The sequence below is a fragment of the Bos indicus x Bos taurus genome, chromosome 16 (genome assembly GCF_003369695.1).
Source record: "Bos indicus x Bos taurus breed Angus x Brahman F1 hybrid chromosome 16, Bos_hybrid_MaternalHap_v2.0, whole genome shotgun sequence".
Classification (NCBI taxonomy): Eukaryota; Metazoa; Chordata; class Mammalia; order Artiodactyla; family Bovidae; genus Bos; species Bos indicus x Bos taurus.
In genome coordinates this window covers 65,083,564-65,099,299 of record NC_040091.1, presented here as the reverse complement: position 1 = coordinate 65,099,299, position 15,736 = coordinate 65,083,564, and the positions used below count along the sequence as shown (strand labels likewise).

The following is a 15,736-nucleotide window of genomic DNA, read 5'->3' as shown; positions in this document are numbered from 1 at the left end:
CTGAGTTCAGGGGAGCCATTAGCTGGGGCATCAATGCAATCAACCTACCTCAGCAGCATTCACATGACTCCTGTTTGATTCTAAAACCATGGTCTTGTCTCCATAGGACACTGTCTATAAACACTTACACAGCCAGCGCTGGCCCCTCTCACATTCTTCCCCAATGTCTGTGCCCTGCTTTAGCCCCATTCTCTACTAGATGAACAAAACACCATCATCCCCAACTATAACTTTGACCTATCAAAGAATTTTGGCTTTTGCATTCGTTTGGAAAATGAGTCTCTTATTTAAAAGTTTTTTTTTTTTTTTTTTAAGATTTACTTATTTTTGGCTGTGCTGGGTCTTCGTGGCTGCGTGTGGGCTCTCTCTGGTTGCAGGGAGTGGGGGCTACTCTTCATTGCAGTGCACGGGCTTCTCATTGTGATGGCTTCTCTTCTTGTGCAGCATGGGCTCTAGGCACCTGGGCTTCAGTAATTTTGGCTTGTGGGCTCAGCAGTTATGGCTCCTGGGCTTAGTTGCCCCAGGGGATGTGGGATCATCTCAGAGCAGGAATCAAACCCATGTCCCCTGCGTTGGCAGGCAGAGTTTGACCACCAGGGAAGGCCCTAAAAGTTGTTTGTTTGTTTGTTTTTTAATTTATAAGCCTTGTAAGAAGAAATGTCTAAAAGAGATTCCTTCCCATCTTAGCAATATATACTTTATATACTGCTTAATTATAACAAGGTCATTGGTCGTGATAAACATGTTAATTATGCCAGGAGAGTGAGAAAATTTAACCCGTGCCAAGCAGTATTTAGCTTCATATAAACAAGCACCATTCTCTCCAACAAACATGTCAGTAAATTTATTTTCTATAGAAAATAATGGTAGTCTTCAGAAAATGTTACAGTCCTCCTCAAAAGGAAAATAAACACATTTTAAAACCAACCACAAAACAAGTAAAGATGAATTTTACTTGAAAATTTATCCCACCTGGTTAATATTCTGTATTCTTCATAACTCTATGATAGCTGATTTGTAAATATTCCTAATCCCTCTCCTTTTCCCTGGAAAAGGATGATCCTCAGGATATAACATTTTAAGAACACTTGTATCAGATTTTGCCCTTCCAGCTTTCTTGCTAGAATATTGTTGTACCTAGTGACCCATGGGTTTCTTTTAAAATTTTCATGAAGGTTGAATAAAAGGTTTAGGGGCTTACATCTATCTGGTAGCATGCCACCTCACCAAGAATGTCCGTTCTTTTCTTGTCTGTCCGACACACAGAACGACATCAGGACTCACTTTGTGCTCCCTGCCATCATTTCAAGCCTTCTTCCTCTGAATTCCTTTGGCTTTTATGCTGACAACATTGATTTTGGCACTTTAAACATGTACCATGAAGAAATTTTTAGTGATTTCCCATATGTTTTGACTAATGACTTTCAAAAGAAAGGGAGTTTTCCCTGTATGCCTAGAGACTCAATATGTTCATAGAAGCATAGACTTTAGGGTTGGAAGTCACCCTAAATGTTCACTGAATGCAAATGTATCCACAGTGCTTGCATTTCCCCTTTAAAACCTCCTGCTTTTGGTCATCCTCCAGGGATGGGAAAACCACTATCTCCCAAAGGAAATTATTTTGTTTTCAGATGACTCTGATGGTTGGAGAGCAAAAATATTACTCTCATGTTCCACTCCTCCTCTGCCACCATCCTCAACTATAATTTCCATCCCATGGGTCCAATTTTTTCCATCAGGGAAATATACAACATTCTAACCTCTTTTCCTCCTGACAGATTTCAAACATCTCCAAATAACTGAGATGTCTTTTCCAGACTAAATATCCCCCAATTCACCTCTTTTTATGTAATACGGTTTTGAGCTCCTCTGTTGAGTCTTTTCACAGCTCAATTATAAGCTAGTTCCTTGTGTTGTCCTTTTTTCCTTTCTCCCTCAATAGCCTCTGTCTACCTCATAGCCTAATGAGCTTCCCAGGTGGCGCTAGTGGTAAAGAATCCACCTGCCAATGCAGGAGACGCAGAGATGTGGATTCGATCCCTGGGTCAGAAGATCCCCTGGAGGAGGGCATGGCAACCCACTCCAGTATTCTTGCCTGGAGAATCCCGTGGACAGAGGAGCCTGGTGGGCTTCAGTCTATGGGGTTGCAAAGAACTGAACACAACTGCAGTGACTTAGCACATACACAGGCACTTAGCCTAGCACCCTTTCTCTTGAAAATCTCTCCCCAGGCCAGAGGAAGGCACATTTTTGTCCCTTTCCCCTTTTCTTGTTATCTTCAAAGAGAAGCAAAGAGCATTTTTTTATAGTAAAGTTGTTGCTTTCAAGCACTGTGGGGAAGATACATGAAATAAAAAAGTAAAAACTCTAAAAGTTACATAAAAGTTAAGTCCTTAGATGTAAGCTTCCAGGTCTACCATTTTTTACTCCTTTTGAGAAAGTAAAAGGAAGACTCGTTCATTGTCAGCCCACTGCCTTATTTCTAGAAGTGGGACTCACCAACATTCCCTCCCCACTTACTAACCCTTCCCTAATTCCTGCAAGAAAGCACCTCTTTCCAGAATGTAATTCAGGCAAAGCAAATACTTCAATGGTTAAACATCTAAAAGGCTCCCAGACTGCAAATAATCTCCACTAGATTTGTCCTACTTTCAGAGATTTACCTCCTCCTGGCATTTTATCATCCTCCTTAGAGACTTTTTGTTGACTTTTCGGCGTTTATTGATCAAACATTCTCACACACACACAAAAAAAACATAGAACAAGAGTGCAAAAAATATCAAGGCTAGAAATAGGGATCTGGGAGTCAGTCACTGGCATCCATTTGGTAATTGAAGCTCCAGCAATGGATAGGATCTCCTTTGGGGAATCTAAAGAAGGAAAGTGAAAAAAAAAAAAAAGAAGGAAAGTGGGCTGGGAAACTTAAGGAACACCCATGTTTGTATCAAAGGAGGAGAAAAATTCACAGTGAGATAAGTAGGGGAAAAAAAGGAAAGGGTATAAATGACAAGAAACCAAAGAGAAGACAACTTGAGGAAGGCAGGAGTGGTCCATGAGTAAAATGCTACAGCGAGGTCAAATAGGAAAAGGCATGAAGTGTGTCCACTAACTCACAAAAATGTCACTAGTACCTTGGTGAGACAGAAACCAGACTGTGATGGGAAATGAAAGTGGATACACTCCAGTTTGTCTTTATCTGCCTTAGCATGTGTGACCCAAAACTGACCCTATATATTCCAAGTGTGGTCTGACAGGTGGTGTAAAGTGAGATCATGTCCACTTTGACCAATTCACTCTGTTTGGTAATGAAGCTTCAGCCCACATTCAGTTATTTTCGGCAGTCCCACTTACTGCACCACTCCAATGACTCACATGAAAGTAGTCTGTTTAAACCTTATGTCATTTCCATACATGGCAGAACTAATACATGACTTCCCATCTCACACTTGTGCAGCTGAGTTTTAAAGCTAAGTTCAGAACCTCATTCAGCTACAGTTTACCTTATTAGTTTCAGTTCTTTGTTCCAACCTATGGGAACATTCTTTGTCCTAATTCTGTCATCCTACATATTAGCTATACTTCTGGCTTTACGGCATCCATAAATTTGATTTACACTGGTGTTTCCAACCAAGTCATCAATAATGTCAAGTCCCAAGCATTCAGGCAAGGGCTGGGTGGAAACTTGAAGATATGGCTGGGTCTGAAGCCAATAACAAGTGTCTAAATGCTGACACTAGCAGGTCTGAAGCCAGCAGAGTCAGTGAGTATGGTATTAAGGGTTGTTCAAGGCGGGAAAGACAATGGATAAGTAATGGGGCAGAAACCAGGAACTGAGCCAAACCACAACCTAGACGAGCAGATTCAATATAAAGGAGAGATCTAGAAGCTAGAGAAATTAAAAGAATACCCGAAGTCAACAACAGGCTTGAGAGAGAGAGTGCATATATAGACACTAATTTTTGGACTTCCAGGTGGGTTTTATGTCTTCTTTTCCACATACAAGGGTGTGTGTCCTTTGAAATTAAGGGCTTTTGATAAATAAAAATATGGTGCAAGACAGGTCTTCTGGCTCTTTCCGAAGTAGCTTTTCTCACATGGAACGTTTTTTTGGACTGGCCAAGTAACCAGCTATGATGAATTCTCCCAACTCTACTGCGTCTACTCCGTATTTCTCTTCCTGTTCCCAAGGAGGTGAGACTTTATAAGAAATGTTAATAGGGAGCAAGAATAGTCAAGCGAAAGGGAAGAAGGGGGAACATAGAGAGTGATTTTTCACTGGGATTCCTATGTTGTATTTATTTTCTGTCCTGGAATTCCATTAAAGATTAGCATCAATATTATTTTTAACACATATTAGCATAGCTAAAATGAAAACAAGACTGAATGCTGGGGAGGATGAGGCTAGAACTCTCATACACTGCTGGGAATGCAAAACAGGATGTCTACTTTAGAAAACAGATGGGCAGTTTCTTATACAGTTAAACATATCCTTATCATGCATGCATGCTAAGTGGCTTCAGTTGTGTCTGACTCCGTGCAACCCTATGGACTGTAGTTGGCCAGGCTCTTCTGTTCATGGATTCTCCAGGCAAGAAAATGAGTGGATTGCCATGCCCTTCTCCAGGGGTTCTTTCTGACCCAGGGATCGAAGCTAGTCTCCTATGTCTCCTAAAGTGGCAGGTGAGTTCTTTACCCCTAGTACCATCTGGGAAGTTCAGTAATTCCACATGACCCAGTAATTCCTTTGCTAGGTATTTACTGAAGCGAAGTTAAAATTTTGTTCACACAAAAACCTTTATGCCAATGTCTACAGTTGCTGTATTAATAACTGTCAAAAACTGCAAAACAACCTAAATTTCTTCAGGTGGTGAATAGATAAACAAACTGGTACATCCATATAATAGACTACTACTCAATAATAAACGGAGAAGGCAATGGCACCCCACTCCAGTACTCTTGCCTAGAAAATCCCATGGACGGAGGAGCCTGGAAGGCTGCAGTCCATGGGGTTGTGAAGAGTTGGACACGACTGAGTGACTTCACTTTCACTTTTCACTTTCCTGCATTGGAGCAGGAAATGGCAACCCACTCCAGTGTTCTTGCCTGGAGAATCCCAGGGACGGGGGAGCCTGGTGGGCTGCCGTCTATGGGGTCGCACAGAGTTGGACACAACTGAAGCAACTTAGCAGCAGCAACAATAAAAAGAAATGCTCTACTGATATATACAATAACATGAATGAATCTCAAAATTATTAGGCAGAGTGAAAAAGGATATAGACTGTATGATTCCTTTTATATTACAATCTAGGAAAGTAAAAACTATAGGGATAAAAATAAATCATTGGTTACCTATAGGCGGGAGCATAGGAGAAGCTGACTATGAAGAGGCACATAATGGGATTTTGGAAGGTGAAGAAACCATTCTGCATCTTGATTATGGTGTTTGCTCAATGACTTTATGCATTTATCAACACTCATAAAACTGTACACAGAAAAGGGAAGATTTTAGTCATATGCAAATTGTTGTTATTTAGTTGCCAAGTCACTCTTTTCAACCTCATGGATTATATATAGCCTGCCAAGTTCCTCTGTCCATGGGATTTCGAAGGCAAGAATACTGGAGTGGGTAGCCATTTCCTTCTACAGGGAATATTCCTGATCCAGGGATCGAACTCGCATCTCCTGTGCTGCAGGCAGATTCTTTATGACAGAGAATGGGAAGCCTGGGAAGCCCCATATGTAAATTACACCTCAATAAACATGACTCAAAAATATATTTCCTTTAGTAGCCCAAATTTTAACAGTAATGATTAATTATATTATGAAATGTTTATACAATAAAGCATTAAACAGTTGTTTGGGACTTTGTTAGACTTTTTCTCTGCCCAGTAGCTTATGAAGAATCTTTACAGGGACTTCCCTGTAAAGGGAAGTGGATACAGTGGATAAGTGGATACAGTGGATAAGAATCTGCCTGTCAGTGTGGAAACACAGGTTCCATTCCTGGTCTGGGAAGATTTCGTGTGCCACAGCTACCGAAGCCCGAACACTCTAGAGTGCGCTCGACAACCAGAGAAGTTACAGCAGTGAGTAGCCCGTGCACCACAATGAAGAGCATCCCCCTGCTCACCACAACTAGAGAAAGCCCACATGTAGCAAGGAAGACACAGCACAGCCAAAAATAAATAATACTAAATTATTTAGAAAAGAGCCTTTACATAGAGGCAAAATTTCTCTGTTCCTAAGTTAGAAGTCACCGACTTGTTTTTCCACTTTCCCTTGTAGCTAGGGCATGGGGCTGTGTCGTATGTTCCTCTTGTGTGTCAGATTCACTCTTAACAAAATTCCAATTCAAAATCGTGGAGCAAAGAAAGAGGTGTCTACAAAGTAATGCATTTTGCTGAGGGTGGTGCATTGTGGCACAGAGAGATGTCCACAAGGGCAGTGACAGAGGGTTGAGCAGCAGTGTTCCACCCCCAAAGTCAGAGGTGTGGTTAAGCTCCTGAAGCATCTTGGGGCTATAATTTGAGCTGTATATTCCTCAGCCCTGGCTCTTGTGCCCTCCAAGAGATTAACACCTTTACATTAATTTAAATTTTAAGTTAATTAATTTAATTAGACATTCGTGTTGTTGTTTGCAACCAGGAACCTAGAGTGGATAGAAGTGTCATTAAAAATTATGTTTATAACCAGAGCCTTACCAACATGAGCTAAGACTACATCATGGATATGGTGGCTTATATCATCATGGAAAAATGGGACTTGTGCCTGGCAATGACTTCCACACCATGAGCACATGTAGGAGGTGAGTGCCGTCATTCCTGGCAAGAAGCTCTGCAACAAGGTACAGCCTACATCACTCATCTAAAAATTGATTCCAAGTCTCCGTTTAAACAGCAGGAAGAAGACAGAAGAGAAAGGACAGTCTTCACCTGCAGGTTTCCAAACTCATAGCTGCACTGAACTTCAGAACATTAAGAAGAGTCATTTAAATGTTTCTGCTGAGCTATTGATTTTCAGAATATCTAGGTGTACCATCCTTGAAAACAACTGTTAACATGGAGCTTGCAACAATGTAGGAAAGGCTTAACTACAGCTTTGAGTTAAAAAAAAAAAAAAAAAAAACACACCCACACAGGGAGATTAAATAATTAAATATGTATGTATAGGCCAAATATGCCTGGAAGAAAATTTGCTCAAATGGATACAGGAACTTGGGCAGGTGAGTTTTTAATTGGTTATTATTGTCCTTTGTATCCACTTTCCTTCTCTCCCTCCATGTTCCAAAATGAAGATAATCTGACTGTCAAAATCAGAAAAACGTGAATGTTTTGAAATATCTCAAATTTGCACTTAAATTCAGCAGAAAATGCCCTCTTTTTCCCTAGAATCCCATACGATAAAGGACTCTTGGGTGCATTTACTCCTAGCCTTAAGCCCGTTGACCCCCATAACCGGGAATGATATATAAGCAAAAGGGAAAAGCTCACTAGAAACCTTGCCAAGTTAAAATTAGCCCTTAGGATAACCGTTTGGTGAGTACTGTTCTGAAGGGCTCTGTTGCTTCTTTTGAAGTTCTGATCTTGACTCAAAGCTTCTTCATCAGAATCCCTAGGGTGACGCCCCGGCATCTGCCGGACCACCTTGCCAGCACTTTCTTCCCACCATGAAAAGCCAGGCACCTGGGCACGGCAAGATGGGACAGACTGCCCAGTGGGAAGTTGGGAACTCCTAGCTTTATTTTTGCTCATGGATTACTGAGGAATCCCCCAAGAGGTCTTACATGAAAGACAATGTGTTTAAGCCCACTACGGCTTGCTTGATACGCCTTAAGAAATGACAAATACGAAAGCGGTCACACTCATTAAAGCACAACATGACATGTTATGAAAAACACAACATATGGTCATTTGAAGTCTGAAAATCCTGCTGAGTTTTAAATTTTTCATCTGAATATCCTTTGATGTATAACTGTGTCCTTTCCGATTCTTTGAAAAATGAGAGTTTTGAGATCAAAACCACAGATGGAAACTTTCTCTCAGTTGGTAAAAATCACCTGAAGATAAAGTTGCTAGACTCTATTAAAGGGATGAGAGTGAACACATGGACACGAAGCATTTTAAATAGATCTCCATGAAAAAGATAATCTATTAATCATTCTTTAAAATGTAGTAAACCCATAAAATCTGGAGACACTCCTTTAATTATTTTTTTACTTCTAGTTATATAATGTTATCAGGGAAGCAGTAACCTTCTTCCACTTAATAAAAACTGGTGACCCTTTATCAATTGAGCAAGAGTCAATTGATTGAGAATCTATTGTGATTAACATTAGTTTGGAATCAGCAGTATGTTAGTAAAATCCCTGGGAAAAGGGATTGTGCATTAAATTTGATGCTTACCGTTTGCTAACTAAATTAGTGCTAAAATGTAAGTGATGAAGCTAATGGAGACATATGTAAAGTTTGCTTTCTTTTCCTCTCTATTTATTTGGAATTTCAACTCCCATCCCTAGGCCTTTAGCCAAGATTTGTTTGCAGTTCTTTTTCTCTCTGTAGTATTCTAGATGCACCAATAAGATGTTAGGGTCTTGACTGGTGGCTCATAAGGTAAAGAATATGCCTGCAATGTGGGAGACCTAGGTTCAATCCCTGGGTTGGGAAGATCTCCTGGAAAGGGAATGGCATCCTACTCCAGTATTCTTGCCTGGAGAATTCCATGGACAGAGGAGACTGGTGGGCTACAGTCCATGGGGTCACAAAGAGTTGGACACGACTGGGCAACAGTTACCAAGTGCTAACCTTCCTGTTTTAGTAAAGGCTAATTATATACAAGTAACAAAATTCAAACCTACTCAAACTAGCCTAGGCAAAAGAGAAGAGAGTTGATTTTATGGTTATAGAAGGATCTCACTGGAAATGAGGAACCCTAAATCTATCAGGAGACAATTGCTCCATCTCTGAGGTTACCTGGTCTCCCATTTTGCTTCTTTGCTCATCTGCTCTATTATCATCTCTCTACAGAGTAGCTTTCTCCACTTTTCTTACATAGGCAGGACTGTAGCTAACTAACGGCCCCGAGTTTATTTATCCTCATTCCTAGGAACTAGCAAAGACTATAATTCTGAATCTCAATTCCAAATTCCTGGGAGAGAGAGACACTGTGAGGCCCAGTTTGTATAAATGCCTATCTTGACATCTGCATCTCTATTTCTGCTTTGTAAATAAGTTTGTCTATACCAATTTTTTCAGATTCCACATACATGTGTTAATATATGAAATGTATGGATACCAAGGGGGATCCTAGGGGGCTGGGATGAATTGGGAGATTGTGACTGACATATGCATCCTATTGATACTATGTATAAAATGGATGTCAGGCTTCCCTGATAGCTCAGTTGGTAAAGAATCTGCCTGCAATGCAGGAGACTCCGGTTTGATTCCTGGGCCGGGAAGGTCCGCTGGAGAAGGGATGGGCTACCCACCCCAATATTCCCGGGCTTCCCTTGTGGCTCAGCTGGCAAAGAATCCACCTGCAATGTGGGAGACCTGGGTTTGATCCCTGGGTTGGGAAGATCCCCTGGAGAAGGGAAAGGTTACCCACTCCAGTATTTTGGCCTGAAGAATTCCATGGACTGTGGGGTTGCAAAGAGTCAGACACGACTGAGCAACTTGCACTTTCACTTTCATAAAATGAATTAATAATGAGAACATTAGTTCAGTCCCTGGATACTCCCAATGCAGGGATTGAACCTGCGTCTCTTGTGTCTCCTGTAGTGGCAGGCAGATTCTTTACCCCTGCGCCATGTGGGAAGCTCACTGTAATAATAACATATGTACTGCACAAGGAACTCTACTCAGTGTTCTGTGGTGACTTGAATCAGAAGAAAATACAAAAAAGACAGGATATATGTATACGCATAGCTGATTCATAGGGCTGTATGGTAGAAACTAACACAACATTGTAAAGCAACATAATCCAATAAAAATTAAAAGACAATCAGCTACAGCCAGGGGGTGAGGTGACATAGCACACATATGGCCCAGAGCTTCCTAAGTTTATTTGAACACTGAACACAGTCCACTCCCATTCCCTGGCTCTGGATAAGGGTATTATGGGCAGGAGGCGGTATACTCATTTATATCCTTCAAAACAGAATTCCTCAGGATACCTGTTTGGGATGTTCTGATCTAATTTACTATTTTAATTGCAGGGAGAGGCAAACTTAGACCCAAAGAAAGAAAATAACTTGCTTAAATTATCAAGATAATGGTAGAGTACGGATTATGGTTTAGGGTTGAATAATTTGACTTCTGTCCAACCTTGATACCAAGAAAAAGTATATTGGCTCCCTGGGCCAAAAATGAGGATTGAAAGTTGACTATTTCTTTCCCCTCTCCTCAGCTAGTTTATAAATTAAGGCTTTTTATCACAAGCAATGCCAAAGAATGTTCAAATTAGTGCACAACTGCACTCATCTCACACGCTAGCAAAGTAATGTTCAAAATTCTACAAGCCAGGCTTCAAGAGTACGTGAACTGAGAACTTCCAGATGTTCAAGCTGGATTTAGAAAAGGCAGAGGAACCAGAAATCAAAATTGCCAACATCTGTTGGATCATAGAAAAAGCAAGAGAATTCCAGAAAAATATCTACTTCAATTCATTGACTATGCTGAAGCCCTTGACTGTGTAGATCACAACAAACTGTGGAAAATTCTTAAAGAGATGGGAATACCAGACCACCTGACCTGCATCCTGAGAAATCTGTATGCAGGTCAAGAAGCAACAGTTAGAATTGGACATGGAACAATGGACTGGTTCAAAACTGGGAAAGGAGTACCTCAAGGCTGTATATTGTCACCCTGCTTATTTAACTTATATGCAGAGTACATCCTGCGAAGTGCCAGGCTGGATGAAGCAAAAGCTGGAATCAAGGTTGCCAGGAGAAATATTGATAAACTCAGATATGCAGATGACACAACCCTTATGGCAGAAAGCGAAGAGGAACTATAGAGCCTCTTGATGAAGGTGAAAGAGGAGAGTGAAAAAGCTGGCTTAAAACTCAACATTCAAAAAACTAAGATCATGGCATCTGGTTCCATCACTTCATGGCAAATAGATGGGGAAACAGTGGAAACAGTGACAGACTTTATTTTGTTGGGCTCCAGAATCACTGCAGACTGTGACTGCAGCCATGAAATTAAAAGATGCTTGCTCCTTGGAAGAAAAGCTATGACAAACCTAGATAGTGTATTAAAAAGCAGAGACATTACTTTGCTGACAAAGGTCTGTATAGTCACGGCTATGGTTTTTCCAGTGGTCAAGTATGGATGTGAGAGTGAAAGTGTTAGCTGCTTAGACATGTCCGACTCTTTGCGATTCCATGGACTCCTCTGTCCCACCAGGCTCCTCTGTCCAATGGATTTTCCAGGCAGGAATTCTGGAGTGGCTTGCCATTCCCTTCTCCAGAACTGGATGTGAGAGTTGGACTATAAAGAGGATTGAGTGCCAAAGAATTGATGCTTTTGAACTGTGGTGCTGGAGAAGACCCTTGAGAGTCTCTTGGACTGCAAGGAGATCAAATCAGTCAATCCTAAAGGAAATCAATACTGAATATTCATTGGAAGGACTGATTTTGAAGCTTCAATATTTTGGCCACCTGATGCAAACAGCCGACTCATCAGAAAAGACCCGACTCATCAGAAAAGCCCCTGATGCTGGGAAGGACTGAAGGCAGGAGGAGAAGGGGATGACAGAGGACGAGTGGTTGGATGGCATGTCTGACTTGATGGACATGAGTTTGAGTAAGCTCTGGGAGATGGAGGACAGGGAAGCCTGGTGTGCTGCAGTCCATGGGGTCGGAAAGAGTCAGATACAACTGAGCGACTGAACGACAACAATCACAAGCAAGGCCATGGGTGTAGTGTGTATAGTCACTCAGTCACGTACAACTTTATGTGCCCCCATGGACTGTAGCCCACAAGATGCCTCTGTCCGTGGGATTCTCCAGGCAATAATACTGGAGTGGGTTGCTATGCCCTCCTCTGGGGGATCTTCCCAACCCAGGGATCGAATCCACATCTCTGTGTCTCCTGCATTTGCAGGTGGATTTTTTACCACTGTGCCACCTGGAAATAGGGTCGTACTGCTGCTGCTGCTGCTGCATCGCTTCAGTCATGTCCGACTCTGTGCAACCCCATAGACGGCAGCCCACCAGGCTCCCCCGTCCCTGGGATTCTCCAGGCAAGAACACTGGAGTGGGTTGCCATTTCTTTCTCCAATGCATGAAAGTGAAAAGGGAAAGTGAAGTCGCTCAGTCGTGGCTGAGTCTTAGCTTCCCCATGGACTGCAGCCTACCAGGCTCCTCCGCCCATGGGATTTTCTAGGCAAGAGTACTGGAGTGGGGTGCCATTGCCTTCTAGGGTCCTAAGGCTGATGTAATTAGTTACCACTAACTTGGTGGCTTAAAGTGAGAGAAATGTATTTTCTCTCAGTTATGGAAGCCAGAAATGCAAAACCAAGATGTCCACAGGTGATGAAGGGCAAAGCCTCCTCTGCCTCTTCCAGCTTCTGGTGGCTCCAGGCATTCTTTGGCTTGTGGCTGCACAACTCCAATCTCTGTTTCAGTCTTCACATGGCTTTCTCTGTGTCTTCTCTTCTGTTTCTTCTAAGAACTCTTGTCATTGGCTTTGCTGCTAAGTCGCTTCAGTCGTGTCCGACTCTGTGCGACCCCATAGACGGCAGCCCACCAGGCTCCCCCGTCCCTGGGATTCTCCAGGCAAGAACACTGGAGTGGGTTGCCATGCTTTAGGATCTACCAAAGATATCCAGGAATGGAAATTTTCATTCTGGAAAATAGAATACTGTATTTTCTTGAAATCCTACATTTTTCCCCCTAAACTCTGTATCCTTTATTTTTGAGAAGAAAAATCCCCAAATCCTTTCCCTTTCATCCTTTCCCTTTTGTAGCCCTCTTGATGTTTTTAAGTATTGTATGATATTTTGCAAGGCCTCTGTAGTCGCTTGAATGGTGGACCCCAAGAGATACCTCCATATCCTCACCCCTGTAACCTATGAATGTGAGTTTATTTGGATAAAGGTCTTTGCAGATATCTCTTGGGGGCCACCATTCAAACCACTACAAAGGCCTTGTAAGGTATCATACGGTACTTAAAAACATAGAGGGTTGCAAAAGGGAAGGGATAAAAGGGTAATAATTTGGGATTTTTCTTCTCAAAAATAAAGGATGTCGAGTTGAGAAAAAAAATGCAGGATTTCAAGAAAATATAGTATTATATTTTCCAGGATGAAAATTTATGTTCCTAGATATTTCCTAATCCATTCATTAATCTAACATTTGGGCCATGTTTTTTAATCTATCACACAAACTTGGTGTTGTGTTTTTGTTGTTTTTTTTTTGAAAAGAAAAAAACTTTCCTGACCAAAAAAATTGTTTGATAGTATGAGAGACAATTCAGATTATATGAATTTTGCTGCATCATCATAAAAATTCTTTGAAGGCTTCATCAATTTTTCCCTGGTGCTTCACATCCCTGTGGTATTTAAATCACTCTTTTTGGAAGAAACTATTGTGTCCTAGAGACAGGAATGTTAAATTGAAAATGAAGTTGGTGTAGGCTAACTTTTTTAGAGGTCAGTTCATATTTTTATCTTATAATGACTCTTGGTTTCCTGCACAAACTTATATCTATAGAGATTGCCTGTTCTGATAAAAGAACTTCTATTAACAAATGAGACTGTGTCAAACAAGTACAGGAAACAGGAATTGTTCTGTTTGCCCTGGGGAGGAGTCGACGAGCTGGGGCAGATGAAGGGCACAATATATTGTGTACATTACTCACACAATACCTTGGGCTTCCAAGGTGGCTCAGCAGTAAAGAATCTACTTGCCAATGCAGGAGACACCAAAGTTGTGAGTTCAATTCCTGGGTCGGGAAGATCCCGTGGAGGATAAAATGGCAACCCGCTCCAGTATTCTTGCCTGGAAAATTCCATGGACAGAGGAGTCTGGTGGGCTACAGTCTACAGGGTCACAAAAGAGTCAGACATGACTTAGTGACTGAGCGTGCATGCATGCATCCAGTACCTCGGTACCTTTTAAATTAATTAATGGGAAGACTCATATGGCAAGAAAGATTAGATTTAATTATTCTAAAAGAGAAAATCATAGAAGAAGCTGAAAGTGCAGAGAGCTAACATTCTTCTCACTGTGAAGAAGGAGTTTCTGATAGTTAGAATTGTCCATAAGCAGAAAGGGTCATCACGCAGAGCTGTAACACAGCCACTGTTAGAAATTTTCAACCCACGGCCAATGACCCTGGGATATATTATCAGTGACCTTGGAGTATCAGTGATTTGGAGTATGAGAGATTATAGGGTGGAGAGGCTGTTGGTTTAAAACTCTATAACCTTTGGATTAAGACAATGTGCCATAGAATAGGTCAATTCAAGCCTGGAAAAAGAGATTAGCTATCCTCTCCCTTAGCTTCTAAATCATCATTGTTCAATAGAAACATGATATGAATCATAATATAATTAAAATTCTTCTATTAGTCACATTAAAAACATGAAAACAGGTCAAATCAGTGTTTGTAATATTTTATTATATTTTACTTAACCTGATATATTTAAAATACCATCACTTAAACATGGAATCAATATTAAAAAGTCATCAGATAGTCTACATTATTTTTTTATAACAGGTCTTTGAAATCCAATGTATACATTTATGGACTAACCACATTTTGAGTGCTCAACAGCTGCATGTGGCTACTGGCTACCATGTTGAACAGCACAGTTCTAGAATTTGCTGTTAATGAAATCACCAGTCAGGTTTCTGGGAGCTAGAAAAAGAAACTTCATAAATGCAAGTGTTGGGAAAACACTTCTGATTGACTGGTGTATATTCACATGTCCTTGGGTGACTACTCTTGTAATTTTCCTGCTTTCTCATCAAAACTTAATATTAAGTAAATAATTTTGCAAACCACCAACTTTTTAAAAATCAACTTCCAACAGGACCCACCCTCCAAAAGTAAAGCAGTAAATAACAGTCCTCCAGTGCTTTCATGTTAATCCTACCATATTTAATTCTTTTATTTTATTCTTTTATTCCAGGAGCAACTGCAGTTATAGACATGATAGCTTTTACTGTTTACAAGCTGTGTCTCTTCTCACCATGGGATTTAAGTACTCTCAAGGGAAGTTGCCTTGCAGTATTTCCAGCAACACACCATCTCTATGCATCTTATACAGATGAGATAGGATAAGGAAAATCATAAAGATAAACTCGCTTGCTCCTTGGAAGAAAAGTTATGACCAACCTAGACAGCATATTTGGACAAGACAATGGCACCCCACTCCAGTACTCTTGCCTGGAAAATCCCATGGACGGAGGAGCCTGATGGGCTACAGTCTATAGGGTTGCTGAGAGTCGGACATGACTAAGCGAATTCACTTTCACCTTTCATTTGCATGCATTGGAGAAGGAAATGGCAAACCACTCCAGTGTTCTTGCCTGGAGAATCCCAGGGATGGGGGAGCCTCGTGGGCTGCTGTCTATGGGGTCGCACAGGGTCGGACACGACTGAAGCGACTTAGCAGCAGCAGCAGCAGCAGATAGCATATTAAAAAGCAGAAACATTACTTTGCCAACAAAGGTCCATCTAGTCAAAGCTATGATTTTTCCAGTAGTCATGTATGGATGTGACAGTTG

General features: G+C 41.2%; 1 long non-coding RNA gene across 1 annotated transcript in view; it reads right to left on the bottom strand.

Annotated features, from left to right (window-relative positions):
• Nucleotides 1-15,736, bottom strand: part of LOC113906863 — a 32,459-nt gene that overhangs the window by 366 nt on the left and 16,357 nt on the right. The gene's annotated exons all lie outside the window — the stretch shown is intronic.